This window comes from Anomaloglossus baeobatrachus, chromosome 3 (assembly GCF_048569485.1).
Source record: "Anomaloglossus baeobatrachus isolate aAnoBae1 chromosome 3, aAnoBae1.hap1, whole genome shotgun sequence".
NCBI classification, from domain to species: Eukaryota; Metazoa; Chordata; class Amphibia; order Anura; family Aromobatidae; genus Anomaloglossus; species Anomaloglossus baeobatrachus.
In genome coordinates, this window is record NC_134355.1 from 685577033 (window position 1) to 685604226 (window position 27194).

Sequence of the window (27194 nt, forward strand, 5' to 3'; positions counted from 1 at the left end):
AGTAACAATGAGTTTGAGTGTGCAAAGGGCAGGAGGGTACAGTGGCAGGGTTGTGGGTCTGGGTAGAGGAAAGGATGCCTGCCTTTCTATCCCTCCTAATGGGGAAATGCAGCGAGGAAATCCCTGACCTTAGCTACACAGACGCTGTCATCTTGTGTAGCTGTTAAACTCTGTTTTCAGGACCTGTCACCTATGGCTCTGACCCTGCCGGTATTAGCCCTTAAAAGGACTGATAGAAAGTGCTATCCCTATGCTGTACAGCGCTGTGTATGGAGCGTACACAGCAGTATCGGCGATAGGAGCTGCGCCAGTGATGACTGACACCAAGGACGCAGAAGGCAGATAATGGCGTGCTGGAGGAAAATGTCCGTTTTTATAATGCAGGGACATGTGACATGGACATCCTATCACACATGCCGTTGCTTCTCTGGCTAAAAGTCCACTTAGCTGTGTGTGTGTGTCTGGGATTGGCTGACATGCTGGCCCGCCCCACTACACATGCGCGCTTAGGGAAGGAAGACATGGAAAAAAAAAAATGGCGATTATCCATACAGCAGTGATCTGAATGCGCTGTTCCCGCACACTATACACTGAAATGTCATAATAGTGTGAGTCACAGAGTGACTTACACTATTACAGCGGAAAGCCAGCTAGGAATTAGCTGGTCTTTTTGCTGCTAGAACCGTTCTCGAATGTATCTAGAACTATCGAGCTTTAGGAAAAAGCTCGAGTTCTAGTTCGATCTAGAACAGCCCCCAAAATCACTCAAGCCGCGAACTGGAGAACCGCGAACCGCGCTCAACTCTAGACTTAAGATTAAATTCTTCCACTACACCATGACATAGGGGTCCTCTTTCTTGGTGGCGGGTCTTTCTTTGATACTGCTTATCTTCTAGGTCCCGGGCTGCAATGGCTTCCTTATGCCAATCTGGGGACTGCTGCACTGCGGTCTGTTTGGCTCTGGTGCGACGTCATGATCTGCTTGTGGGGCTCTTGGTGACTGCAGGCTCCCAGACTACGTACATGCTTGGGGCCAGTACTGTCAGCTCTTCATCAGCAGAGGGTGTTGGGCTCTCCTCATCCCAGTGGGAGTATGGCAAAATTTCTGCCTCCTGGCCTCCCTCACCTGGGCATGGTGCTGCATCCTCCTCCGATGGCTCCGGGGTCAGCTTCTCAGCCTCCTGTCCTCCCCTCCCCCTTAGTTCTTCTAAGCACTCCTCTGGCGGCAGCGCTGGGGACAGGCTTTCCTCCTCAAGACAGGGCGGTGGGTCTTCAGCCGCGGGAGTCACTGTGGCCGCTCCGGGTGAGGACCTGGGGAGCAGGTAGCGGTCCAACATCTCCTTAGGGAACCGCGCCTCCAGATCTGCCCTGAACTTCAGAAACTCGAGGTCTTCTCCCTTCAGCGAGGACGGGGGACCCGATTCCTTGGGTTGGGGATCGTTGTCTGCTCTGGCCTTACAGGCCTGGGTAGATGGCCTTGCGGCCTGGTCTTGGCGGGCCGAGCCTGTCATGGCGGCGGACTGGTCTTGGCGGGCCGAACCTGGCGTGGCGGCGGCCATGTCTTGGTGGGCCGCGCCTGGCGTGGCGGCGGCCTGGACTTGGCAGGCCAGGCTGGGCGTCGCTGCTGCGGCCTTGTCTTGGCGGGCCGCGCCTGGCATGGTGGTAGCCTGGACTTGGCAGGCCGGGCTTGGCGTCGCTGCTGCGGCCTTCTCTTGGCGGGCCGCGCCTGGCGTGGCGGTGGCCTGGACTTGGCGCGCCAGGCTAGGCGTCGCTGCAGGAACCGCGGGCTTCACAACGGAGACCGATGCGCTTGCGCGGGCAGGTGTAACAAAGGGGTCTGAGTCTTCACCGCCGGGTGTGGAGTTTGTCATGCGGTCCGCTTCTCATAAGCCCACACCGCTGTAGCCATCTCCCGGAGCTCCGTGCGTCCTTCCCTGAGCTGCTGCATGATCCTCACCTCCAGCTGTTCACAGAACTGGGCCAGCTCCCAGTTCCACCAGGCAGCGCAGCCTGGCTCTGGATCCTTGTATTTAGATGCCAATTCCCCTGCTCTCCGCGTTGCCTCTGCACGACCTTTCAGCTTCACTTCCTGCAGCTCTCTCCGCCTCTGCTCAGTTTTGTTTTCTGCAAACTGATAGCTTCCCACCGTCCAGGGAGATCCGCCTCTCATCTTCTCTTGCAAGGTCAGAACGCTGCAGGGGTTCTCTCTGTAGCCACACCTCTTCGTAGGCGGTAACTTCTTCTAGCGCGGGCTGCTGTTGTTCTTTGGCGTGCTTTCTGTGGTGTCAAAATGGCGGCGCTTCAAACTTTTTAAGCAGACCGCCCAGGCACATGGTCACCTGTCTGAACAGGTCTAGTCCTTATCCTGTTCATGACGCCAGATGTGGAGCCCTGCGAAGCTGCATTACCTTCAGGGACTCCACGTGGAGGGATCTTCTGGTCACAGGTCAGGTTGACTTCTATGGGAAATGATTTGTGATGCCACTCTCGGTATTGAGGTCAGGGTGACTGCCACTGCAGTTGGGTAGCACCTGGGGCTGATGGTAGGTGCAGTTTAGATGACAAACAGATGACATACGGACCATCTACGGAACGGAAACGGATGCCACACGGATGCACCCGTGAAAAATCTGATCTGCCGTTTATAAACAGCAGGCAGAAATAAGTGAATAGCGCCCCCCAGCATCAGAAAATCTCCGGGGTTTCAGGGCTAGCTGAGACCCTGGAGATCATGATTAAGGACGGTTTTACCAGTCCCCGCTCATGTGATCACAGGTATACACCGTAGATCACGTTACAGTAAATGACAGCGCCGGTAAAAAATTATTTATCTCCCATCTGGCATGAACAAACATGATAAATCTCCTCCCCGGTCCCCTCCGGTCCCCCGATGTCGCCAAAGTGCCCCCCCTGATGCCCTCCCAGAAATCCAAGATGGCCGCGCGCACAGCAGCGCGTCGGCCGCATTCACCCTACTCCTCTGATTTCTGTCGCATGTGCCATGGCACATGCGACAGAAATCTCCTCCCCAGGCCCTGCTAGGTCACCCCCTATAACCCCACCGGTGTTCCCCAGTGTCCCATGGTACCTGTGCAGCGTTGATCCCCCGCGGCCCTCTCCTTCACAATAGACGCTGCCGCATGCACAGAGCGGCTGTCAGCTCAGCTTCCTGTGTTCAGACACAGTGAGTGGTGGTTATGCATCTGTAAGCTAAATGGGCGGCACGGTGGCTCAGTTCTCCCCGTGTTTGTGTGGGTTTCCTCCGGGTACTCCGGTTTCTTCCCACACTCCAAAGACATACAGCGCTATGGAATTAATAACGCTATATAAATGAATAAATTATTATTATTACTGCAATGCCCTGCTCATGAGGTAAGGAACATAATTGATCAGGAGAGCTGTACTACATTTCCAAATGGAGGGATTTGCTTTTATAGTTGCCCTGCTGAACGACTACCAAACATGAGAATCCGTTATACGCCACAAGAAAACACATCTAAATAGCGAGCTCTGTTGTTAAGTATTCATTCAGCTGGATAACTGGACTTAAAGGGGTATTCCATCTCCAAGATCCTATCCCCAATATATAGTAGGTGGAATAGCAATAATATCAGCAAATACCAATATTTGGAAATGTAAAATAGTTCTCCTGATTAGGTATGCCCTTACCTCATGAGCAGGGCATTGTAGCTTTGGTAGCAACCATTACGACATGGACTCTGCTGCTGTGGACCTGGGGAGAGTGAGTGCAGATTCATTGCACCCACACTCCTCACATGAAGGGTCTGCACTCCTAGAAAATGGGGGATACGTTCCCTGAGTGTCTCCCCCCCATATTCTAGACGGTCCAGAGTCGTCGTGGGACCCCTTTATTTTTTTCTTACAATAAATTGGTGAAAGAGGGAATGTTTTGGGGACTGTTTTTCTAATAAATTTCTTTTGTCAATTTTTGTTTTGTTAGTACTGACAGTTTATGATGTTGGGTATCTAATAGACGCCATGACATCACAAACTGCTGGGCTTGATGTCAGGTGACCTTACAGCTAGTATCAACTCGATTTATTACCCCGTTTGCCACTGCACCAGGGCACGGGATGAGCTGGGGTGAAGCGCCAGGATTGGCGCATCTAGTGGATGCGCCACGTCTGGGGTGCCTGCGGCCTGCTATTTTTAGGCTGTGAAGGCCCAATAACTATGGACCTTCCCACCCTGAGAATACCAGACCACAGCTGTCCGCTTTACCTTGGCTGGTGATCCAATTTGGGGGGGACCCTACTTTTTTTGTGTAATTATTAATATTTATAAAATAATTATAAAAAAAGAGCCTGGGGGGACCTCCACATTGGATCCCCAACCATGGTAAAGCTGCCAGCTGTGGTTTTCAGGCTACAGCCGTCTGCTTTACCCTAGCTGGCTATCAAAAATGGGGGGACCAAACGTCATTTTTTTATACTATTTTTTAAATAGAAAAAATTAATGGGCTATTTTGATTGCCAACCAAGGTAACGCCAGACAGATGGGGGTGGCAACCCATAGCTGTCTGCTTTATCTGCGCTGAGAATCAAAAATACCACGGAGCGCTACGTCATTTTTTTTAAAGATTTATTTTTACAGCACTGTGATGTCCAGCAATCAAAATACAGGAAAACCCATTTTGTTTTTAGTTATTTAAATAAATAATTAAAAAAAATATATATGGGCTCCCGCTGCATTTTTTGTATTGCTAGCTAAGGGTAATCCAAGCAGCTACTGGCTGCTAACCCCCACTGCTTGGTGTTACCTTCACTGGCAATTGAAAATCCAAGAAGCATTTTTTATTTTTTTTGCCAAAAAACTACAAAAAAAGGACGTGAGCTTCGCCATATTTTTGTATGCTAGCCAGGTATAGCAGGCAGGTGCTGGAAGAGTTGGATACAGTGCCAGAAGATGGCGCTTCTATGAAAGTACCATTTTCCTAGGCGGCTGCAGACTGCAATTCGCAGCAGTGGAGCCCAGAAAGCTCAGGCCAACCTGTGCTGCGGATTTTAATCCCCAGCTGCCTAGTTGTACCTGGCTGGACACAAAAATGGGGCGAAGCCTACGTCATTTGTTTTCTAATTATTTCATAAAATTCATGAAATAATAAAAAAAAGGGCTTCCCTTTATTTTTTGCTTCCAGCCGGGTACAAATAGGCAACTGGGGGTTGGGGGCAGCCGTACCTGCCTGCTGTACCTGGCTAGCATACAAAAATATGGCAAAGCCCACATAATTTTTTCAGGGGGCCAAAAACTTCTGCATACAGTCCTGGATGGAGTATGCTGAGCCTTGTAGTTCTGCAGCTGCTGTCTGTCTGTATGGAGAAGAGCAGACAGCAGCTGCAGAACTACAAGGCTCAGCATACTCCATCCAGGACTGAAATTGGTTGAAGGGTTTCACCAGCACAAAACTCCAGGCATTTTGTTCTTTAAAATAAAAACTCCTTTATTTTCATATCATTAAAAAGTCCATGCTATGGTGGTCAAGCCCATGTCAGAGACATGGGCTTGACCACCATAGCATGGACTTTTTAATGATATGAAAATAAAGGAGTTTTTATTTTAAAGAACAAAATGCCTGGAGTTTTGTGCTGGTGAAACCCTTCAACCAATTTCAATGCACATGGACTGGCTCTCCAAACCTCTTCTCCGTGCACAGCCCAGGATTACTGGCTTCCATCACACAGGTGAGCTGGGCAAAAAACCTCTTTCTCCATCCAGGACTGTATGCAGAAGTTTTTTGCCCACCAAAAAAATGACGCGGGCTTCGCCATATTTTTGTATGCTAGCCAGGTACAGCAGGCAGCCACGGGCTGCCTCCAACCCCCAGTTGCCTATTTGTACCCGACTGGGAACCAAAAGTATAGGGAAGCCCGTTTTTTTTAATTTTTTCACTTATTTCATGAAATAATTAAAAAACAAATGACGTGAGCTTCGCCCCATTTTTGTGTCCAGCCGGGTACAACTAGGCAGCTGGGGATTGGAATCCGTAGCACAGGTTAGCCCGAGGTTTCTGGGCGCCTGTGCTGCGAATTGCAGTCCGCAGCCGCCCCAGAAAATGGCGCTTTCATAGAAGCGCCATCATCTGGCGCTGTATCCAACTCTTCCAACAGCCCTGAAGCCGGGTGGCTGGTTGGGTAATAATGAGTTAATACTAGCTTTGTTTTACTAGCTAGTATTAAGCCAGAAATTCTTAATGTCAGGCACGTTTGACCCGGCCATTAAGAATCTCCAATAAAGGGTTAAAAAAAAGACACCACACAGAGAAAAAATACTTTAATAGAAATAAATACACAGACACATTAGAGACTCAATCTTTATTACCCCCTGTCAGCCCTCCACGATCCATGGTCTTCTGTCTTTCTCGTTCAAAAAATGCAGCTCTGCTCCATCACTGCTGCATGGGGGAAGACGCTGCTTCCCGTGCAGCCTTTACGGAGTGAGTGATAAGTGCTGCTGGCTGTCAGCGGTAACAGCGGTAACGCTGACAGACGCGTTACCATAGCAACGGTGCTCCCGGAGCCGCGGTTAGCGGTGACGTCACTGCTAACTGCGTTGCTATGGTAACGGTGATCCCTGTTAATGACCGGCTGTGTCAGCCGGTCCCTAACGGAACGGGGAGTCAACCGTGTGCTACAGCATGTCGCCGGTATACGGCGATACACAAATGTGCACCGTGTACCGGAGAGATGCACTCGCAGGTCCTACATGACGCGTCATAGTCATGTGACCAGTCTGTAGCCAATAAGATAATAGCCACGTGACTGGTCACAAGGCTAGTTTGACGTCATGATAGGTCCTGCATCACTGCTGGCAGTGCCGGTCACCAGGAGGATTCAGCGATCATCGGATGGAATAGCGGCAGAAGACAGAGTGCAGGAGGGATCGCGGGGACCGGTAAGTGTTATGGCAATGTTTATTAACTTTATGTGTACATTTATAATGCGTTTTTATGTGTTTGTGATTGCCTCCCATTATAGCCTATTGGTTCGAGTTCGGTTCGTCGAACGTTCGACGAACCGAACTCGAACGAGACCTCTGTTCGACGAACCGAACTCGAACCGAACCACGGCCAGTTTGCTCATCTCTACTCCTAACTACCTTTTACTGACCTACTAAACCACTAAATTGGTTTTGTAACCTCATTGAGCTTTGAACTTCATAGGCAGGTGTATCCAATCATGAGAAAAGGTATTTAAGGTGGCCACTTGCAAGTTGTTCACCTATTTGAATCTCCTTTGAAGTGTGGCATCATGGGCTTCTCAAAACAACTCTCAAATGATCTGAAAACAAAGATTATTCAACATAGTTGTTCAGGGGAAGGATACAAAAAGTTATCTCAGAGATTTAAACTGTCAGTTTCCACTGTGAGGAACATAGTAAGGAAATGGAAGAACACAGGTACAGTTCTTGTTAAGCCCAGAAGTGGCAGGCCAAGAAAAATATCAGAAAGGCAGAGAAGAAGAATGGTGAGAACAGTCAAGGACAATCCACAGACCACCTCCAAAGACCTGCAGCATCATATTGCTGCAGATGGTGTCAATGTGCATCGGTCAACAATACAGCGCATGTTGCACAAGGAGAAGCTGTATGGGAGAGTGATGCGAAAGAAGCCGTTTCAGCAAGCACGCCACAAACAGAGTCGCCTGAGGTATGCAAAAGCACATTTGGACAAGCCAGCTACATTTTGGAAGAAGGTCGTGTGGACTGATGAAACAAAGATTGAGTTGTTTGGTCATACAAAAAGGCGTTATGCATGGAGGCAAAAAACCACGGCATTCCAAGAAAAGCACTTGCTACCCACAGTAAAATTTGGTGGAGGTTCCATCATGCTTTGGGGCTGTGTGGCCAATGCCAGCACCGGGAATCTTGTTAAAGTTGAGGGTCGCATAGATTCAACTCAGTATCAGCAGATTCTTGACAATAATGTGCAAGAATCAGTGACGAAGTTGAAGTTACGCAGGGGATGGATATTTCAGCGAGACAATGATTCAAAACACCGCTTAATCTACTCAGGCATTCATGCAGAGGAACAATTACAATGTTCTGGAATGGCCATCCCAGTCCCCAGACCTGAATATCATTGAACATCTGTGGGATGATTTGAAGCGTGCTGTCCATGCTTGGCGACCATCAAACTTAACTGAACTGGAATTGTTTTGTAAACAGGAATGGTCAAATCTACCTTCATCCAGGATCCAGGAACTCATTAAAAGCTACAGGAAGCGACTAGAGGCTGGGATTTCTGCAAAAGGAAGATCTACAAAATAATAATGTCACTTTTATGTTGAGGTGCCCATATTTTTGCACTGGTGAAATTTTGTTTAAATGCGGATTGCACATTTTCTGTTAGCACAATAAACCTTATTTCAATCCAGAAATATTACTCAGTCCATCATTTATTAGATATATGAAGCTGAAATAGCAAAAACCCAAATTGTTATAAAGAAAAAAGGTTAACATTAATAGGGGTGCCCAAACTTTTTCATATGACTGTACACAACCCCAATTCCAGACTGGGAGACTGCCTAGTAACAGATAAAAGGGATGGGCACTGATTGTCTAATCACTACCCAATCTGAGTGGAGAGGCACAGCGAGGGGGATGGGCCAGTGGTCGGTAGGAGAGTTGGCGGGAAGAAAAATGGAAGAGAAGCAAGGAGGAAGAAAGGAGGAAAGAAGTCAGGAGGAGAGGAGAATTGAGAAAGGAGAAAAGACAGATAAGTGTACCCAGAACTGCAGTTAAAACAGGACGCTGTAAAGTAGACGAGCACAGTGGATTACGGAACCGGGACTCCAGGGACCGTGGGTTACCTGTGGAAGTATAATACTCCAGGGACCACGGGACGCCTGTGAAAGTCTTGATCCAAGGCTCACAGGACTCAACTGTGACTGTGGGGACAGCAGTTACACATGCTTTTGGACACAGACCTTCCACCTCTTTACCCGTAACAGGCAGTGTGGTTGGCAGGTCGTCATTTGTTTTGGAAGTGGAAACAGCTGATGGTGTGGAGCTCTCTCAGACATCGAGAGCACCACCTTTGGATGAAGGCAACATTATATCTACGCCTGCACCTTCCTCACAGATTGCCTGGGCTAGCTACAGTTACAAATTGGCAACTGGAGACAGGTGGTGTATCTTACTTTACGAGAGTGCTGCACCACTGACTATCAGACATTGATACTATGCCCAAGGGATTGCCTGGGCTAGCTGCAGTTAAAAATTGGCTACTGGATAGACAGGCGATGTAGCTTACTTTACAGCAGGGCTACAACAGTGACTACCAGACACTGCTACTATGCCCAAGGGATTGTCTGGGGTAGCTGCAGTAAAAAATTGGCTACTGGGTAGACAGGCGGTGTAGCTTTCTACACAGCAGTGCTACACTACCTGCCCAAAAGGATTGCCTGAGTTAGATTTGGCCAGATGCTGTGAAAAACACTTGCACAGCACTGGCACAGACCTGCCTGGCAAAAATTGCTAGGATCTGCTCTAAGCTAGCCCTCAAAAGGGCTGAAATTACAACTAGTCCCTTCTCCCTAAACCTATCTCTCTATTAAACTTTATATCGCCCACAGCAGCAGTAGCGCTGACTGACACACAACTGCAGCACGGAGGTATTGGCGGCGATGGGGAAAATGTCCGTGTCTTATAGGGCAAGGACATGTGACATACACAGTCAATGACACATGCCCTTGCTTGTGTGCAAAAAATGCACTTTGCTGTGTGTGTGTTTGTGATTGGCTATAAGCCTGCACCAACCCTGTGCATGCGGTTAGAAAAAAAAAAAGATCGCCATTATTTTAGCAGCACTGATCTAAACCCTGCCCCTCCGTGCACTATACACTGAAGTTGGATATTAGGCTGGGGCCCCACTGGGACCTACTGCGATCCCCTCGCATGACACTGTGCTCACGCTGGCAGTACAGCAGAGCCGAGTGTCACGCGAGTGTCACTGCGACTAAGGTCCGTTCATGCGAGCAGACCTCAGCTGTGGGGGGAGGGCCAGTGCTGCAGAGGGGCGGGCCAGCGCTAAGGAGGGGAGAGAGGGATTTCTTATCCTCTCTCCTCCATTGCCGGCTATTGCCATTCTTGCCCTGCACTCGCGGTACACCGGTGTACCGCAAGTGCAGTGCGATTTTTCTGTTTCCCCATTGACTTGAATGGGTGCAAGAGAAACAATGATCGCATTACACTAAGGGGTACTTTGCACGTTGCGACATTGCTACTGAAATATCGTCGGGGTCACGTCGTTAGTGACGCACATCCGGCACCAGTAGCAACATTGCAATGTGTACAGCCTAGGAGCGACGATGAACGAGCGTGAAACAGTCAAAAATCGCTGAACTGTGTCACGTCGTTCATTTCCATAATGTCGCTCCTGCTGCTGATATGATGTTGTTTATCACTCCTGCGGCGTCACACATCGCTGTGTGTGAAGCCGCAGGACCAACAAACATCTCCTACCTGTGTCCCGTTGCCAATGTGGAAGGAAGGAAGTGGGCGGGATGTTTTCATCCCACTCATCTCCACCCTTCCGCTTCAATTGGCTGGCCACTTAGTGACGTCGCGGTGATGTCACTGTGACGCCGAACGCACCTCCCCCTTGAGGGAGGGATTGTTCGGCAGTAACCGCGACGTCACCGACCAGGTAAGTGCGTGTGAAGCTGCCGTAGCGATAATGTTCGCTACGGCAGCAATCACAAGAAATCGCATATGCGACGGGGGCGGGTGCTATCGCGCTGGACATCGCTAGCATCGGCTATCAATGTCGCAACGTGCAAAGTACCCCTTACTGTAAAAAGCCACTTACGCTTTTTGTGATCGAACCGATATCGAACATAACCTCAAACTGTCGAACTTGATGCTAATTGTTCACGTTCGCCGAACGACTCGAACATCGCCTAAAACAGTACGAATTTGAGATTGGCGAACAGATCGATTCGAACACCGCTCATCTCTAATAATGAGTTAGAGATTTCTGTACAACCTGGTTGAGGACTTGAGCATTGCAAGGCACATATGTAGTGTCACCCAGGTGTAGGGCTGTCAACAGGTTTGCACGACTATCGCACATGGCCTTTCCTGGTTCCAGGTTCAGTGGAGACAGCCATTTATCAAATTCGGCCCAGATAAAAGTCAACATCTCTGCAGCTATGTGAATTGCTTCTCCAATATATATTAGTTTCAGCACTGCCTGATTGTGTTGAGCCCTGGCTGAGCTGTATGGAGGTGGGGGACTTTCTTTGCACTCTTGGAACGCATCTTACATTAAGCGTAGGTAGAAGGCGCAGATGGCAGCCATAGAGGGGGTGGAGGAATCAGAAGCTGTGAAGGAAGTGGAAGATCCAGATGTTTGCCCCAGAAGCCATGGGGATTTCAACACTTGGAAAGCAGCCACTTCCTGCCTGCCCCCACAACCACCAGAGTAACCCATCACCCAGTCAGCAAAATGTAGCGTCCTTGGCCATGCTTGCTCATCCAGGTGTCAGTGGTGAAATGCACCCTGGGAGACACAGAGTTTCCAAGGAATGGGTAATCTTGGCTGTGACATGATGGTGTAGCGCAGGCTCAGCTTCAACTGGGCAACTGGTATGGGGGGACTGCAGTGGCCATCAGGTTTCGGATACCGTCTGTATCCAGCAGGCACAAAGGCAACATTTCTGTAGCCAACAGTTTAGATATGATGAAGTTTAAGCTCTTTACTTTGGAAAGCATGGGCGGAAATTATCTTTCACGTGACCAAAATTGTGGGACCGAGGGCTGGCTGCTGCACAGAGAGGGTGGAGTAAGGTGTACATGACCAACTGGTGGACTGTAAGGGAGGTGTAGGCGGAGATGTAATAGTGTATTAAGGTACTTGTGGTGTGCACAGTGTCTCACATTGGTCAAAAATACCATATTGTTTAAAAGAACTGAAGTCCTCAGTGGTTGATACCTGAGACCTGAGTAGTCTCGAAAGCTTGCTATTATTACCATCTTTTCAGTTAGCCATTAAAAGGTATCAACCACTGAGGACTTCAGTTCTTTTAAACAATATTTTATCTCTACTGGCTAACACGGTACAAAGATATATTTTACCTGTATCAAATATACCAGGCATGGTCATTTCTGTAACAGCTGATGATCTGTCACTGGAGTTGAGCGAGTACTGTAATTTTTGTCATCGCTATACTCGTAATGAGTAGTTTGTAATACTCGCATAATCGTTCCGAATAATGACTACAATGCAAGTCAATGGGAAATGCAAGTAATCTTCTGCTGGACCCAACAAAGAGGACAAATGGCCTGAGGAAAAGGCTGAAATGGATGAGAAAGGGATGAAACTGAATAGGGAGAGCCTGGAGAATATTCCTGAATGCATTTCTGACTCATAGGGTTTCTGGGATCCCCTGAAGCCACAAGGAAGAACTTCTGTGGGGTTCAGTCTATCGGTGCCCCTGCAGTCTATGTCGCACTACCCTGGCCAGCCCAGCATTGACTCACACAGCAGTGTGCGAGCAGCTGCAGGATGATGAGTGCTGACATCAGGAGGTTAGCTCAGATCATTACCTGTTGTGATGATCTCCGCTGAACTCGTGTGACTTCTCACATAAAGTCTAGCAGGCAGCCCGAGACTGTGACTAGCAGTGACATCAAAGGCTCACAGGACACTTCGCATGAGAACGCGGCAGCCATGGAGGTCAGTAACTAGCGCTGATGTCACGAGTTCAGCGGAGTTCATCACTGCAAGTAATGAACTCAGCTAACCTCATGACGTCGGTGGCCACTATGCCCTTTGGTAACCTGGCCTGACCTAGTGATGTTAGCTCCAGTCACTGCACTGCTCTCCCAGCCAATGGGGAACATTCTGTTCTTCATTGACTGGGACAGTGTGTATGATATGGATTGTCGTTGGACCCCCTTGTTGGATTACGCCAGTCCTGGGACTGTTTTTTCTTTTCTATAAATTGGTGAAACAGGGAATGTTGTGGAGAGCATTTTTTTCAAATAAAAGTTTTTTTCTGTTGTCTATTTTTTTTTATTACTGACTGGATAAGTGATGTCGGTTATCTGATAGAAGTCATGACTTCACTAATGCCAGGGATTGATCCCAGATGACATTATACAGCTGGTATCAACCCCATATATTACCCCATTGGATACCACACCAGGGCAACGGGATGAGCTGTGCAAAGCACCAGGATTCACCCATCTAATGGATGTACCACTTCTGGGATGGCTGCGGCCTGCTTTTTTTAGGCTGGGAAGGGTCCAATAAGCATGGACCTCCCTAGTCTGAGAATACCAGTCTACAGCTGTCTGCTTTACCTTGGCTGGTGATCCAATTTGAGGGGGACCCTATGTTTTTTGTTTTAAATTAGTTATTTAATTTAATAAAACAGCGTAGGGTGCAATCTGTTTTGGATTACCAGGCAAGGTGAAGCTGCCAGCTTTAGTTTGCAGGGTGCAGCCATCTGCTTTAGCCTAGCTGGCTACAAAAAATAGGGGCGTTCCCACATCTTTTTTTTTTTTTACTTTTTTTGGCTAAATACAAGGCTAAGCACCCTTTTGTGCCACTTGAAAGGCACTAATGGGTGCAAGATGACAAAATGCAGGGGAGTGGGACATTATACTGTATATGTTTATCTATCTATTTATCTATCTCTCTATCTATATATCTATCCAGCTATCTATCTATCTATCTATCCCTCTATCTATCCCTCTATCTATCTATCTCTCTATCTATCCCTCTATCTATCTATCTATCTATCCCACTATCTATCACTCTATCTATCTATCTATCCCTCTATCTATCTATCTATCTCTCTATCCCTCTATCTATCTATCTATCTATCTATCTATCTATCTATCTATCTATCTATCCCTCTATCTATCTATCTATCTATCTATCCCTCTATCTATCTATCTATCTATCTATCTATCTATCTATCCCTCTATCTATCTATCTATCACTCTATGTAGCTAGCTATCTATCCAGCTATCTATCTAGCTTTTGACTGCATGTAACCCTCCTTCCTTTTTGCGGTGCGTAAAAAAACCCAGAAAGCATACGGAAGTAAAACGGATTGTATGCAGAACGTAAAGGATGCGGTTGTCATGCAGATGTGCATTGTTTAGAAAAATTACCCTATGGGCTGAGTTATGGTTGATGCAGGAAGCCATCATCACAAGGGCCTCCATTGACAAATAGCTAGTTAGGCTGCAGTAGGAGTACTGTCCTGGTTTGTCCACCACTTCAAAATGTGCATAGTGTTTACAAAAATTAGCTCCATAGCCTAAGTCATGGTTGGCACAGGAAAGAAATATCTTTATAACGGCAGTAGTCAAAAATGAACATTTTGCCCGAATTTAGTTTGGCTTGCTCTCATCTGGAGAGATTGCAAACTGTGGAGAAATCCAGTTCTTGTTGACTTTAATCAGAGTAGGTCTGTCTGCATTTTTTTTTATATTGGTACATATTATATATTGAAAAAGCTGCATATGCATTCATTTTGTATAATATCTTAATTATTACATATTGTGCCTGTATTTGCATATTTAATGTCATCATTTCTACTTCATTTGGACATGCTCTTCCCCCTTATACCTTATTATTCATTTTATATATTTGTCTTTGTCTTGCGTTGTACTTTTTCATTTTTGGTTAAGCCTCCATAAATAAATTACGTGTGATTTGTTCTCTTTCACTTCTCTTTGAATTCAATTTTTGGGTTTGTCCTTCTATTGCTGTAACATAAAAAAAGCAGAATTTATGTTTCTCTGAAAAAAGTGATTAAAAATATGAAAAACGTTTGTGTCCTCAAGTCTCAAAATCACCTTTTATTTATTCCGTTAAATTAAAAGAACCACATATATCATACAGACCCAACAATAAAATGTTAACTTTACTATCCAACCAAATTGATGTGGAAAATCCTGGAATTACCCAGAACAAGGATGAAAAGACATGAGCATGAGGAATGATTTTGAGACCCACATTATACATTTACAATTTTTAAACATTTTTCGAAGGGACTAAAATTTTGGAAACTTTGAAGTGTCTTGAAATATGTACTTAGTTTACTAACAAATATACAAATATAAATATAAATGTCTTTGCTTAATAAGAATTTGGAATGACCAGTAGAAAATGAGGGCAATATAGTCTTCTGAGTTCTCCAAGGTGGTGAAGGTTCCAATGTTTGAGCAGTTTTTATTTTTATTCCAGCTCTTTGTCATACAGCTCAGCACCATTTAGCCTCATTTATTTAGTTGGTCTGATGTCCATAAGTACAGTGATTTGCGTAGTGCTCCAACGAGGTCATGGCAGCTTCATTCTGCTGATCAGTGCTGGTAATGGACATCTACCTGTCATACAATGATGGATCGTCTTAAGGATTTAACTCACTGAGCCACTAGTTCTATGTTCTCTCTGGTTTCTGTACTTTTTCATTGAAACAATAAATCCATTACACTCTGAAGAACCTTCAACATCTGACTCCGGAGTTTGGCTGTTCTATAAATAAGGTAAGAAGAATGAAGAGCCGGTAGCAATCCAAAGATAATTTCTAGCCATATAAGCGTAACACAGTAAAAAAAATAATAGAAAACACAAGATAATAGACAAATAAAGTATATAATGTTGTATATGAAAGTGAAGGATACAAATTTCATGGCTGAGTAATATTTCTCCAAATTGATGGATAAATTACTGCTCCTCTTCATCTTTACTGTGTGATGATACAAGGACGAGAAGAGGACGAAAGAAGAAATTAAATAGAAAAGCAGTGGAAAGGAGCATGCTACAGTAAAATTATATACATTCTCAACGGGACAATCATTCTTCATTAGTATCTTCATGGTGGTATTATGTGCTCCGCTATTTGTCCAGCTAGTTGCATCTGCCCTAAAGTTCAATAAAGTAGTAAAAGCAGAGAGAACTCCTGAGGCTACAATGAAATGAAGAGTTCTGGGCACGATCACACCTCTCAGATACAGGAACAGCCTGGTGCGGAGGTTGGAGATCTTCAGACAGAAGACAATGAGGAGCAAAGTTGTTAACCAAATATTGGAGTAAGTAAAGAAAGAATAAACTATGATAATAATAATATTTAATTTATTAACTTGAAAGTTGCTCTGAAATATTTTTTCCAAAAAAAAAACCATTGAAATAGTACATTGAGCACAGATCCTTGTAATCCCGAGAGAAGTTACAGTTTGGTCAATAGAAGTCATCGATCTTCCTTTCCACCAGTCATTGACATTGACGCCTATAATGAATGAATGAATCACCAGTCCGGGTATGAGAGCAATGAGTGCCATGGCCAGGATACCCATATAATGGACGAGAGCATCACCTTCTGTGGAATCAGCCATTTATCTTGTGTTATGAGTGTCCGGAAAACACTAAAGGGCTTTATAAAGGGCTTATAGAGAAACTTTCTCTTTTTATTTAAATCTTACAATTTGTCATAGGAAAATGCAAACTACATCACAGTGACTCAGAACCGGACCAAATGAGCACGCAAAGCAGATCACATAACATATAAAGCTTTTTATAGCTGTCCCAATGCAAAATGAAACAAAAGATGCACTAAGTTAATGTGTATGCACAATGGCGTAACTAGAGTTTGATGGGCACCAGTGGAAAAATTTGGACCTGGGCCCCCCTCACATGGTCAGATGTTTGGGCTCTTGCAGAGTTCTAAATATTAGACAGACATAAGAGTTTCCCCTGTGACACCCCTGGACTAGACAGGGTCACAGGGTACTGCACACTCTTTATCTCTTAGTGCAGGACTTAGCGCCCCCATGGTTCTGGGTACCCAACCAATGGTACTGCCTCCATCAGCATCCAAAATCCCAACCACACCTCACACCACACCCTGTCAGACACACCAGAGGGCTGCTGAGCGGGAATAGGGCCGCCCACATAGGGGTCAGGCAAACTGGTGGGAGGGGACAGAGGAGTTGGCTCCCGGGAAGCAAAGGGAGAGGAACTGGGGGTTGGAGCTCCCAGAAGGAGAGGAGTGGTAGCCCTCGAGCGGCGAGGAGCTGGGAGTGTGTGACTTCCGGGGAGTTAAAGGTTGGTTTGTGTGCCACCCTGCAGTGGTCGAACCGCTCGGATCTGGGGGTTGATATTGTGGCTCGAGGGTCTCCGGACCCGGGGGCACGTGGCGACTCTCAAATGTAAAGGGGGATTATTTACAAAGGGAATAGTTATCGTTTGTGATGCCACGCGTGGTGTGCGGTACCGGGGACTACCGCCGGTGTCGATGGGAGTGCCCGGGGGGAAGATGGAAGGGGGGCAGCCAGATGATGTTTCCTTCCATGGGTAGGGAAAACCCCGGGACTCTGGATTGTGAGGTTTCAGGGGAGCGCAGGCTTGCTGGAAACAGGAGATGACCCAGTACTCACTCAGACAGCGTTAATGATGAAAAGACTCTGACAACAAGGCAAACCAAGTCTCTGGGTGCCGCTGCCCTCTTGGGGGAGCCTGTCCGGGTATCCATCCCCTACAGTACTGCCTGATGGTCTGGAGTCTGCCGTGTACAAATTAGAAGTGTTCAGGTGGCCCATAGGCATAAAGCTGTCCAAGCCCCGCTCCCTATTGTTGGCAGTGGAGCTGTGCTCTCAAGAGCTCACGCTTGGGATTTCTGGGGGCTGCATGGGTTGGAAAGCCCTATCCCCCTCGTCGCACTAGTGCCCCTGATCTATGAGCTTCGTGGGGACAGTCCATAAAGTCACTATCCTGGACAGGTTGATTGCCGGGTTGCTTGATGCTTCTCACTGACCTAGGGTCCAGTACCCCGCCGTAATTTCGCTCCCGGACTGGCTATTGAACTCAAGCTGCTGACCGTCCCCCAGAACTTGATCCAGGCACCCAGTCACAATATCCCGTGACCGGGTCTCCGACTCCTCCAGGCCCAGATCACCGTCTGCAACTGTGACTCCCCTGGACTAGTCAGGCCATCACAAGGTAAAAAACACACAATTCTCCTCTGCTTTCAACAAGCCCTGCGCTCCACTGCACTCCAATATCCAGAGTCCCAGGGCCCCTACTCGTGGAGGGAAATGTCATCTGGCTGCCCCCATTCCATCTCCCCCGGGCACTCCCATCGTCACGAACTATCTCTCCCCTGTAAATATCCCCTCTTTACATTTAAGAGTGGCCGCGAGCTCCCAGGTCTGTAGACTCTCGAGCCACAGTAGCGATCCCCGGATCCGAGCAGTTCGACCATTGCAGGGGCGGCACCCCCCCCCCCATTATGTAATAATATCTTACGTAATAATATAACTTCCATTGTTATATGTAAATTTGACATTTTCCTACCTTATCTGGGCATGTGGTGCATGTGAAATTGTCAAACAAGTTCTAATTAATTTATGCAGAAGAGAATATGAACCTCAGCAAAAATATGCCTTTGAGGACAATGCAAGAGCTGCCAAAAAGTAGACGAAAGAGGGACTGTGATACCAAAGTATTAGGCATAAAGGACGGCTTCATAAAATTCTGTTAAAATTATTAAGTCATGGGACTCCCAAACTCATAAAGCCTTATCACTTAGTGCAAAGGCTGACAAAAAAAAACATAAGGATGGACTGCAGTAAACCCTGGAAGACACATAGAGGAAGCCTCAGAATGCAATTTTTTCACATTATTAATGAGTGGGACTCCTAGACTAGTAAAGCTAATACACTATGTGCAAATGTTGCCAAAAATAAGAAGAAATGATTATGCAAATTTGATTTAAGTGTCATAGCGATTATTATTTTTTTTTCAATGAAACTCATTGATGGTATTGTGTCTCAGGGGTCTTTGGATCACTGAAATCAATCTCAAATACCTGTGATCATTAGTTTGCCAGGTGAGGCTCAATAAAAGGAAAACAATATTAAGCAGCCACAGTTTTCAAGTAACATGGGAAAGAAAAAGGATCTCTCTGCTGCCGAAAAGCATCAAATAGTGCAACGCCTTGGACAAGGGATGAAAGCATTAGATATTTCAGGAAAACGTAAGCGTGATCGTCGTACTGTGAAAAGATTTGTGGCTGATTCAGAGCACACAAATGTTCATGCTGATAAAAGCAGAATGTGGAAGGTTTTTGCCAGGCATGTCATTCGGATTAAGAGAGCAGTTGCTAAAAAGCCATTACAAACCAGCAAACATATATTTGAAGCTGCTGGTGCCTCTGGAGTCCCTCGAACCTCAAGGTGTAGGATCCTTCAAAGGCTTGCTGTGGTGCATAAACCTACTATTCGGCCACCTGTAACCAGTGCTCACAAGCAGACATGGTTGCAGTGGGCCCACGTGTACATAAAGACTACTTTTCAAACAGTCTTGTTTATTGATGAGTAGAGATGAGCGAACCTCTGAAGGCTCGAGTTCGGTTCTCTTCGTCGAATGGAGGCTCCATTCGACGAATGTTTGACGAACCGTTCAACGAACCTCTCGAACCCCATTGAAAACAATGGCAGGCAAAGACAAACACATAAAAACACATAGAAAACACCTTCAAAGGTGTCCAAAAGGTGACAAACAGCTCAACTCACAACACACCACAAACACATGGGAAAGTGACAAGGACATATACTCATGCGAAACAAAACAGCTGGACGAGGAAAAAGAGGAAGAGACATCGATGCCATTACTGTGCAACTTGAGCCTTGCTCACTTTGGGCTTCCAATCTGGATAAATTGCCTGAGCTCGCCACTTATGCCTTGGGGAACTTATCGTGTCCCGCAGCCAGCATTCTCTCGAAACGTGTATTTAGTGCTGCTGGGTGTGTGCTGACAGATAAGCGCACGCGTCTGTCCAGTGACTATGTGGACAAACTAACGTTCATCAAGATGAGGAAGTCATGGATCAGAGAGGACTTTTCTACCCCTGTGTCATCCAGGGGAGGCGAAAGGCTGGTATGTTTTTGAGAGTGCTTCATGCAAAGCATCTTTTTAAGATTGCAACTGGGGGACAACTGATGCCAGTCAAGTGGTGTGTGTGTGGCACAATTTTTGGAAATGAGGGAGACTGTGGTTGGAGTCCCATTTTTTAAAAAAAATGAACCAAGATGAAGAAGTCATGGATCAGAGAGGACTTTTCTAACTCTGTGTCATCCAGGGAAGGCGAAAGGCTGGTGTATTTTTGAGAGTGCTTCATGCAAAGTGTGGCGCCCTGGACAAGCCAGGACGTCACAGGTACTGCAACAACACACCCCACACCCCGGCTAGGCACACCAAAGTCAGACAAAAATCCTTGTTGCCTCCCTCCAGGGGCTGATGTCCACACCAGGGGGTGGAGCCAGGCGGTTGTCCCCACCCACCGAGGAGTTCACATTCCTGGAGGCGGGAAAAGAAGACAGATCAGTTAGGGAGAGTGAAAGTGGAGGAGGGAAGTGGCAAGAGAGGAGCAAACTGACCGTGTCCGGGTACGTGGCCCGGGCACATACAGCAAGGTTGGCAGATGGTGGTGACCGTCTGCAGGAGAGGCTGATTGACGTGAACCGTAAGGACCGGGGACGGGCGGTGGCCCGCCGGTACCGGATCGGGGAGCGAAGAGAAGCCAGCACCATTCGGCAGGGCCTACAGACCCCGACCAGGCTTGGAGTCGCCGAAAAACCGGTCAAATCCGTTAGCGAAGGGAACCTCCGGGGTTTCCCAGCAGTCAAGACCCGATTGAAGGCAACCGCTCAAACCGTGAAGGAAAATACAGTCACCGCCGAGGCTACAGTTCCCAGGGCCAGAGCCTGCGGGCAAAAGGGACTCCCTCAGCATCCATCCAAGCTGGGGAGCGGGTTACTGGTGGGAAGCCACTAGAACCGAGAACATAACACAGGTGCAGGGAAAGGCAGTCACCGCCAACCTACCGGGAGAAGAACCACCGCAGCCGTCTGTGGGACCCGTCCATCCAGCCGTTTGTTTTACCGGAGACTTTGCATTCATCATTGGCTGAGTGAGTACCACTGTGCCGTGCGGCAACCCGCTGCCCCTGTGACCCTGCACCTCACCAGGCCCCGTAACCCACCTGCCATTCCTCCCTCACCGGGCCCCGGGACAACCAACCCCCCTACCCATGGAGGGGAAGAACAACATCTAAGCTGCTCCCTGTCATCGCTCCCGGGATCCCCGTCCAGAGCAGCGGTGGTGTCACAACCTCACCACAACCGTGGGTGGCGTCACGGACAATAAAAATCCCCCAAACCACCGATCGAGCCACCGACCGAGCAGCAAGCGAAGCAGCAGCAGTGCCGGACCCGAGCGTGGTGAGTGCAGCGTCCCCTCCTCCGCGACTCAAAGCATCTTTTTAAGATTGCAACTGGGGGACAACTGATGCCAGTCAAGTGGTGTGTGTGTGGCCCAATTTTTGGAAACGAGGGATACTGTGGATGGAGTCCCCTTGCTGTGTTTTACATGATTTTAGAATCGCATGACATGCCTAAGAGGTTTACTTTCAGCATCTGCAAGCTATTTGGTACAGAAATGCTGCCTTTCCTCCAGGTTGAAAAGAAAATTTTCGAGACCTTATGCCCATCGCAGTGCCCCAAGAGCCGATGCCCAGTCACCACTCCTTCTCCAAGAAAGGCGTGCCCGCACTACACCAGCATGTCGCACACAACATCACCGCTTCCTTGAGAAACTCTGTGTGTGACAGGGTGCATTTCCCCACAGATACTTGGCCCAGTCACTATGGACAGAGGCGTTACATGTTGCTGACTGGGCACTGGCTAACTATGGTGAGAGATGGAGAAGAGTCTGCTGTACAAGTCTTTCAATTCCCACGAGTTGTGTGTTTCAATCCTTCCTCTTTATGTAGAAGTTCTTCCACTGCTTCTGCCTCCTCAACCTCGTCTAGGTCCTCAACCTCCGCCCAAAACCTGTATTGCAAGGCCACCGGCATTGTAACTGTGCACAAGGAATCCCGCACACCTCCTTACTATGCTGGCAGCAGAGCTCAACGGTATCAGGTGGTCGAGTCTTTACTTTGGAATGTCTGGGAAATATGAGTCCCACCACTGAGGAGTTGTGGACGGTAAGCTCTGGAGAGTAAGACCGAGTTTCATCAATGGTTGTCTCCACTCAACCAGCAGCCAGGGAAGGCCGGGTGCGACAATAATGCAAATCTGGGTGCGGCCCTTCGCCATGACAATGTGACACACGTGTCACAATATCACAATGTGACAACATATGGCTCACATATTGAACCTGGTTGTCCAGCAATATTTAAACCACAATCCCGGCTTACATGGCCTTCTGCAGCAGGCACGCTCGCTATATGTTCACTTCCACCATTCACACCCAGCAGCTTACCAACTTGCATCGCTCCAGAAGTCTTTCGGTCTGGCTGTTCACCACCTGAAATGCGATGTGCCGACACGCAGGAATTTGAATCTGCACATGTTGCAGCGTCTGTTGCAGCACCGGCGAGCCCTGCTGCAATACGGTATGACGTATAGCCTGGGCTAAAGAGATTAAGAGGTGGGGCAGATCACGTTTCTGGAGTGGTCTCAGATCAAGGACCTATGCACCCTTTTTCGAAGTTTAAAAATGGCGACGAAGATGTTTAGCGCTGACGTTGCCATTATCGCCATGACAATTCCGGTCATCTACATGCTGGAGCACACTCTAAACAGCATTCATAGTCAGGTGGTGGGACAAGAGGAATGGGAGGAAGTACAGGAGGCGTCATATGTGGAAGGGATAACAAGATCTACAAGGTCCAGACGGTCAGCAGCACCAAGGCATCAGGCATGGGACGGTGGGGGAGAGGGATTAACAAGGGCGCATAGTATAAACCTAACTGTTGAGGAAGGTGCAGGAGCCCATGAAGAAATGGAGGACGAACTGGCGATGGGCATGGAAGACTCAGCAGATGAGGGAGAGCTTGCTCACATTTCGGTTGTGCGAGGTTGGGGGAAGAGGGCAGAGGAAGGAGGCATGATTCTCACCTCTCCGCCACCAACACAGCAAGGACTTGGTCCTCCTGGATGCACAAGACACATGAGCGCCTTCTTGCAGCACTACCTACAACATGACCCTCGGATTGTCCGAAATCAAAGTAATGCTGACTAGTGGGTTGCCACACTGTTAGATCCCCGGTACAAGACAAAATTTGGCGAAATAAATCCTGCCATACAAAGGGACGCACGTATACAGGAGTATCTGCAGAATGTGGTACGCAATCTTAGATCTGCTTTTCCACTAAACACCAGTGCTGCACAGAGTGAATCTCAACGCTTTGTCATGGCTAGGAGGAAATGGTCTTTTACTTGTCCACATCTGAGGGACCGAGGGCTGGCTGCTGTGCTGAGACAGAGTTGACTATGGTGTCCCTGAAGTGTTGCAAATTTGTAAATATACAAAATGAGTGGCAAAATGCCATATGCTAATGGAAAGGGGAACAGGTGTGTTGGAAAGGAGAGAAAAGTTTGTGTCCGTGGGTTTCGTGGTTAAGCAACAGTAACATTTGCTGAAGAAACAACATCTGTTACGGGGGGACTGGCAGATTAGGATAAGGTGTTATATATCCCAATTGCCAGTCGGGGTCCACCATGCTCCCAGATGGAAAAGGAGATGCTGGCAACATGAAGGTTAGGCGGAGGATACAGAGCTGTGTGGCTCTGAAACTAATAGTAGCCTGAACCGAGTTAGACGACACTTGGAACTGGAGACTGGATACCCTGTTAGCGTCACAGGGTCCTCACACCCAGCCCAGGAACTCCCTGTTAACAACACAGGGGCCATTGGGTACGCTGTCTGTGTGCATAGGGGGCACACCTGTCGACAGCAGGCAAAGCAGCAGAAGCAGCCCAGTTAATGCCACAGGGCTGCACTAGCAGGACTGGTAGGACAGGAGCTGGTCTTAACCGTTCTGTATTACCAAGTGTGGTGATGGCCTGCACGGACGCCCTAACCCTGCCTACCTCTGGCCTAAAGCCACAATACGTTCAACACATGGAGGTGTGCTCTCTCTAAGCATAATAGAAGACTGCGCACCTCCTTGTTGTCCCCAGCCCCTTTAATAACCTGGGTCTGCCCCAACCCAGGGTGGACCACAATGCACCTCCAGGAGCCAAAAGCAGAGTGCCACGTCATTAGTGGCATAACCAGCGGCCTATTCGGAACCGCCACTTCAATGATGACCTCATGGCAGCCACGACCCAAACACCTCACCAGTCATTGTTTGACGAACAATAATGAGGTGACAAGTCATAGGGGCGGACCTCTGCAAGCCAGTCCGGAGTGGTCTGGCCACATCTTCAGAACACCTGATACCCTGTTGGCTATCTGGGCCTACCACGTCACGGACAGGGCCAAAGAGTTAATTACCGGACCTAGCCTCTGATGCACTAAGTGCCTGAGCATGCTCAGTAGCCTGAACAACAGTCTCAGAAAAAAGACTATCAGCTTCAGCATGCTGTCTAGGCACAACACAGGACTTAGACACGACATGGAGTCCAAGTACCTTTGCAAAGAGGCTTTTTGCAGTAAGTGTGGGAGCATGCGCTGTAGCCCGAAATGAGGACTTAGCCTCAGGAATGGCACAGTCAGGCTGAGCATACTCACTAGGCGAAACACTGGACTTAGGCTGTGGCTGGTGTAAATCGGCACATGCATGCGCACTAGCCACCTCTCCACACTTAGACATGGAGGAGAAAGCAGCTAGCTGAATGACCCGAGGCACATATAAAAATAGCAGCTGACGCCTGGGTGCAACTGGAACTGCAGCAGGCTGCTTGCGTCTACGGCGGCACCGATTTGTAACACCAACTACCAGCCAAAATAACAGGTGTACTTCTTCCCGTAGATAATCTGATATGATTGCTTTTTTAACAGACACAACCATCGCTAACAAATGTAGTTGAGGCACCAAAACATCAGCTGCTTCAATGGATCTCAAGTGCTCCATAAAGTGGCCTCTCCTCCACCTCAAGTTCAATATCCCAAATACTCCATTCCTCTGTGGTGTCAACCCAATCGCACTTGCTTCCTAACAGCTCTCAAGTTTCCACCAGCCCTGCTGAGAATGGAGTAACAGAGATGGTTGAGTCTGCATAGCTGTTAAGTTACACTATAGCCTGGGAATCAGAGGTCTGCTCCAAAGATGCATGGAGTCCAGACAAGGAAATGATCTGCACTGATGCCCAGAAGCTTTGTGAGTCGGATCCAGGACCCAATGAAGAAGGTGCTGAGCATAATGTACACCCTCATTCACAAAATGTAAATCCTCCTGGTGGAGACAATGGGGAACATGCTGATGAGACTCAGATACCTGATTGGAACGACAACTTTACTATTCGGTCAGGGCAGGAAGAGGTTGGCTCTCAGGAGCCAGGACGAGGGAAGTGAAAACACACAGGGTGATGATGAGGTTGGAGACCCCACTTACTGTCAAACCAAAGTCACCCAGTCGATGAGGTCAGCAGAGGAGGTGAAGGAGGATGCTACTGATGACGAGGTTATGTTGCGTCTTCCTGGACAGAGACAAAGTACTGGAAGCACATCAACAACAATCCTCAGCCACAACTCTACCTCTGAGCAGAAGTCGTGGTGGCTCTGCAGGTCATATGGGCTGTAAGCCTTGCCTAGGCTGGAGCTTTTTTAACATCGCAAAGGATCACCCAAGTCATGTCATCTGTAAGATTTGTCACCAATCTTTAAGTAGAGGCCAAAAACACACTACTTTGAGTACTTCGTCCATGAAGTGTAAAGGGGGCTTTACACGCTACGACATCGTTAATGCGGAGTCGTTGGGGTCACGGATTTTGTGACGCACATCCGGCCACATTAGCGATGTTGTGGCGTGTGACAACGATGAGCGATTTTGCATCGTCGCAAAAAAGGTGCAAAATCGCTCATCGGTGACATGGGGGTCCATTCTCAATTATCATTACTGCAGCAGTAACGAAGTTGTTCCTCGTTGCTGCGGCAGCACACATCGCTATGTGTGACTCCACAGGAACGAGGAAGCTCTCCTTACCTGCCTCCCGGCCGCTATGCGGAAGGAGGAGGTGGGCGGGATGTTACGTTCTGCTCATCTCCGCCCCTCCGCTTCTATTGGGTGGCCGCTCAGTGACGTCGCTGTGAAGCCGCACGGACCACCCCCTTAGAAAGGAGGCGGTTCGCCGGTCACAGCGACGTTGCCGGGGAGGTAAGTATGTGTTACAGGTCTGGGCGATGTTGTGCGGCACGGGCAGCGATTTGCCCGTGTCGCACAACAGATGGGAGCGGGTACCCACGCTAGCGATATTGGGACCGATATCGCAGTGTGTAAAGCCTGCTTAACATGGATATGAATTAATAGCGTGAGGGTGTATTGATCAGCTTTGCCCACTGTCAATGCAACATGCTTATTTGCCATTCATTGCATCCATTGTTGCAGACTACACACAAGGGGCTGTTGTTTTTTTGCATCTGCCTTTGTCTGTTTGGTCACTATAGCAATAGCAAAATGGTCTTCGGCTGTGGACTTGGAGAGCGGAGGAGATGCTGTCTATGAACAGAAGGAAAAGCTAAAGGTGTGTGTTACAGCAAGGAGCCACCGCGGAAACACTTTGGTCAATTGTGAAGGGAGTCGTGTTGGAGTTTGGTGTGGAGGACCATTATGCCTGTGAGCAGCATCCTGTGCCAGAGACCGACATTCTTCCATTGCTGTCTATACTGTTTACCGTGAGAGGAGTGTAAAATCTGTATTTATGGCAACTGAACACCGCAGTACCCGGCTACGGTAGACTGGGCCCAGACAGTAATGCGTGCACGCAACACTTTGATTTCTTAGCAAAACACATATCTGTTCTGGTTAGGCCGACTATATAGACAATTATGCTTGCTGCCTCTGCACTGTCAAATTGTCACTTACAGTTAAAATCATAGAGGGACAGCAACACATGATTGCATTGACTGTTGCTTTACAAGATTTCCAGGACTGTGTTGCTGAGCTGTGTGGTTTGCATTCACACTGTTATTATCTGCCTTATCTGTGAGGCTTCATCTAACAAGGGTATTCAGCGGGGGGTAATGAGTTTTGTCTATGTTTAGGTAGATAAGTTGTAAGCTCTTGTGATGCGCCACTGGTAAGTCGTTTTCGCGCACACACACACACACACACACACACACACACAATTACTCCTGCAATGCAGAGGGATTACAAGGTAGTAGGCAACTGTTCACAGTCCCTTGGTTAGGCCAAATTTAGTGAGCA